At 33.7% G+C, this 4561-nt stretch overlaps 1 long non-coding RNA gene across 1 annotated transcript; it reads left to right on the top strand.

Moving 5' to 3' along the window:
- The first annotated feature begins 737 nt into the window (after nt 1-737).
- LOC146477170 (uncharacterized) lies at nt 738-2802 on the top strand. The gene is made up of 2 exons (XR_014865393.1): nt 738-896; nt 1988-2802. It is a non-coding gene; the product is annotated as an uncharacterized LOC146477170 (long non-coding RNA).
- Nucleotides 2803-4561: the final 1759 nt, after the last annotated feature.

Raw genomic sequence — 4561 nt, 5'->3', positions numbered from 1 at the left:
TTTTAATAAATACCTTTTTTTTTTATTTTTTTATTTTTTTTTCAACGAGCTGGCCAAGAAATCAAACAATCAGAGTTACGTAAAACTAAATGTGAACTGCCATCACAAACTTTTTTGTTCGTCAATATGAAATTTTTGCACTTTGTTATTGTTAGTGTGCTATTTGGCCTGCGTGTGTGTGCGTGTGTGGGGGTGAAAGGGAGGGGCTTGATATAGGTTTTTTCGTCGTACATTATAACTTTTTTCTTATATTGTAAGTATTGGAAAGTACTTGTTAGTAGTGTTCAGTATTGTAAATATCGTCTCGTGTTAGGCAAATAAAAAAAGTCGAAGTCTAGTGATTTACGTGGCAGTAGTTTCGCTCCAAGAAAAAACAAAAAAAAGAAAAGAAAAATGGTGCCGGTCACTCCACAGCTGAATAGGCCCCAGCTTCATCTATGGAGTTAGTGAGAGCAACACTTACACAATTATGAAATGAAAACGTATTTAATTAGAGGAAAACGTTTGTTTGGGAAAAGTGTCATATTTTTGTTAAAAAATAGGTACCTAAATAAACCACTTATATCAAGAACTAAAAAGTAAATATTGCTGTCATCCTGCCGTCATTAACATCCCGTAAACGTAATATTCTAATATTAACATGCTTTAACTTATATTTTCTGAAGTGGCATCGTTAAAGTGATATTGTAATTTAAATATTGCATCTTGGTTTGCATTCCTAATTAATCACCTCTGCCTATAAATTGGTCAATGAATGCGCAAAAAAAATTGTGCTTAAAGAAATCTTACTGGTTAGAAGGTCTGACTGCTAAAGAGGATGATTTCCAAAGCTCTGCTTCTTTTGGGTCTTGTGGCCTTATTTGGGCAGATTTCAGGTGTTCCTCTCCCACAGGAAGGTAAGTTAGAAAACAAAATAAAAGTTCTAAATAACCACTTTAACTTGCTATCACCTTTATTTCGATTTATTAGTATCATCCTTAAAGTGGTATATATCATAGTCTACTTCTTTCTTTTCTTCTTTGACCAAAAGAGCACATACCTGAATTTACAAACTTTAAATTAGCTTTGCATGTGGTTTGTATACTATGAACGGTGTTAAAACGTAGACTATTCTGCGCAAGTCTGTCCTACGCAACATTCCTAACACAAATTTTGTTTAACTATTGTATTAAAAAAAGTATTTTGAGGTGATATAAAAACTCAAGTTCTGTTCTGTTGTTGTTCTTGTTGTTTTTTCTTTCAGTCAAACATCTCCCCTTTGCCATATTCGGTCCTCTTAAGCAAACACAATTGGAACTTTCGTTTAAGACTAATGACTTCCACACAATCATATGTAGTTTTGCTCTTCAGTTATCGATCGAACATCGGAAACAGTTGGAGACAGAATCGATTCACTTTCATTGAAAGACCTAAAACAATTGTTAACCTATATATATCGAAAACTGATGGTTCGGATCCTTTGCTGCACATAAGTGCTATCCAGAGTTTCTCAACTTTATTCGTGTTTTCAACTAGTCGTAGCCATGATTAATAACAAGGGTAGTCAAATCAAACCCCAAGCTATGGATTCTATTCTTGATTTTTCATAGCTTTGGAAAAAAAATTAAGTTGCATTTGCCAAATCCACATTGACAAAGAAATTTAACGATTTAATGGAAATGTGAATTTGTTCCCAATTTAATATATTAAATAAATTCTATCAGGGCTTCGATACTTCTCGTGTGAATACCGTGAATTATTGTAATTTCAAGTGTTTTTATCTGCGTTTTACATGTGGACGTGTGTTTTGAATTGTCCTTTGAGGTAGACCAATAAATCAAAGTATATATCGCGCTCCCTAAAAATGTGACAACTGGGCATGAAACATTAAAAACTTATGTCTTTAAACCCAAACACCGGGGTATTCGTGAATAATGGTAACACTGACTTTTTTTGTAGTTATAACGCTAATCTTTTTTTTTCCTTTTCTCTTTACCGTTATTTTAAGATGAGGAAACAGAAAAGCCTGACAACCCTGAGGGAACCGGGGAACCTGAAACTGAAGAACCCGAAGGAACTGATAAACCCGAAGTAACTGGAGAACCTGAAGGAACTGTAAAACCTGAGGGAACTGATGAGCCAGAGGACCAGAAGACATTGCATTTGCCTGTTTTAATTCGGAAAAAAATAAATATATTAACCAACTCTACTCAGCTATAAAAAAAATATCCCACGAAGAACGAGGAGCAAGGTTTCTTTCTCCTCTTCGAAGCACATCTGAAATGAATTCTGGTAGTGGTATAGAAAATTGTATGAACCTAGCCATTTTATTTTATTTAATTAAAGTATTGGCAGAAGATCTACAAAAAAGGTAGAATTTTAATCCTAAACAATATCGCACGCCAACGCACCTTATGGCAATTTCAATATATTCTCGCGCCATAATACCGTAAAGGTACGATTAATGCAGAGAGCTTGGATTATTTTTTAAGTCCACTTAAATTGTTTATTTAGTATTCCCAAGCAGGCACGAATCATTGTATTGGGTGCCTAATAGTACTTAATGCAGTAATTCACAAAATATTTCTGTAGCATATTACTCTAGAATTTACACCATTTATATGTTTTAGATAGTTGATATTTTCTGAGAACTAGTCAAATTATTAACGCCCACATCGTTTGCTTTCGTTAAATCCAGATAGTGCATTGTATTGTTAAAGCAGCAAGGCAACAGAAATATCGTCAATATAGCTGTTAAAAGTAATCATCTGGGGTCGTCATACAGAAAAAAAAAAGATGGAGAGATATTCGAGTTTAAGGCAACCGAACTTGAAACGTACTCATGGCGCTATTTCTTTTTCGTGCTTTAACATTGGCCGACTTCAAAGTCATACCTTTCTGTCGTAAATTATTTGCAGCTCACCTGAACATTAATTACTAGTGACTAAAATGTCTTTTTAGTTTGTTTACTTGAAAAGTTTTAACAGGATACACGACCATTTTAGTAAGTCTATAAACCAGCAAAAAATCCCTATCAAGCGACCCAGTGTTTTCTCTTTTAATATTCACTGGGGATGTAATCAAATCTCTAAAGCCAGAGGTTGTTCACTTAAACCAATCTGTGAATAAAACGAATGTTATTGTATATAAAAAAAGAATTGCTTTACGTTGTCGGCGATTCCCTTTGATTTTCTTTCGATTGGAAAATTCGAGTAAGAGCTCATGGTTTTAACAGTCGTATCAGCTGACCTTTCAAGTCATTGGTTCAGGCGCTGAATGTTTAATGTCATTTTTCTGACTCCACGATGCAGCTCTCTTTGCTGTTAACAAAACGTGCATTTGATTTCTCTTTGACTTTTCAGTTATTTTGTAATCTAATAATTCCAGTGTGTTGAGATCGGTATCTCGTTTATAAAAAAAAAAGGTGTATGGTTATAGGGAAAGAGAAAGTTTTTTCTTTGTACGTATAGAAGCTGTTATCAATACGATAGCGCTTCTTTCAAGAACTATTACAACGTTCTATTTTCAAACCATTATCCAACAATCAATCACTTTGGGGGCTTGCTGCAGCTGACTGGAAAATAAAGACGATATCTTTGCTGTGAGGATCACTGCCATTGGTTCTGATTTTATCCGGTTAGCGGTTGAAAGGAGAGTTTCATGTGCAACCAGAAATAACAAAACAAAACAGAAACTAAAGACATATATTTCAACTATTTTTATCTCCAGTTCATTTGCGGTGAAAATATTGGCTTATCTTAGTATAAATACCACGTTTCTTCAGAATATACAATCATGTTAAAAACGTCAGTGAGATTTGAAAACACTGTTAAATATTGTGTGGGAATCAATCATTGGCTAACCACATCTTGAACGCCCACCCTCAACTTTGCACATCTTGTGTGCCAAAATTTAACACTTTATCACCAGAAGTCTAGTTCGAAATCTATTCCTTAGCCTTTGGTGTTGCTTTAGACACAAAAATAAGAAATTTTCAATAAAAGTTGTTAAATAGAATTGTTTTCACAAATGATAAATTGTTTCGTTTCAATATTGCCGAATCCCCTTTGTGCACTTTCTGCAGAGTTGATAAAGAATCTCTTGAGTATTTACTTTTTTTCTGCGAAGTAAATTGGAAAGAGATTTTATCCTAGCTGGCTCGTTGCAGAGGTGAAACTGCGTTGATCTTTCAATTACTGATGTCCTCAGTTTGGTAAATTTGATAGAGATATTGATTTCATGGTAATTAACCATTTAATCTTATTAGCAAAATTATTTATTTATTATTTTCTTTTATCCACATGATTTTTTTTAATTGACAATATATATTTTATTCTTTACAATACGTATACATAACACTTACAATACACTAGAATACAACTACAACAAAAAAAGAATAATACAGTTACATTGACTTCTATGGTTTGCTTATCCATTAAACCCTACAAAGTGCAAAGAAAAGTAATACACAGCTCTAAGTTACAAACTTCTTGTCAATTAAAGGTTTCCATTTTTGTAATAACGTTCATTTGCATTAGTCCTTGTTGATATTTGCTTTTCGATTTCGGCCTTGCTTATCACT

Source organism: Pavona decussata, unplaced genomic scaffold (assembly GCF_977016875.1).
Source record: "Pavona decussata unplaced genomic scaffold, jaPavDecu1.1 SCAFFOLD_71, whole genome shotgun sequence".
NCBI classification, from domain to species: domain Eukaryota; kingdom Metazoa; phylum Cnidaria; class Anthozoa; order Scleractinia; family Agariciidae; genus Pavona; species Pavona decussata.
The sequence above is the reverse complement of the archived record's forward strand: the minus strand, read 5'-3'. Positions and strand labels throughout refer to the sequence as shown.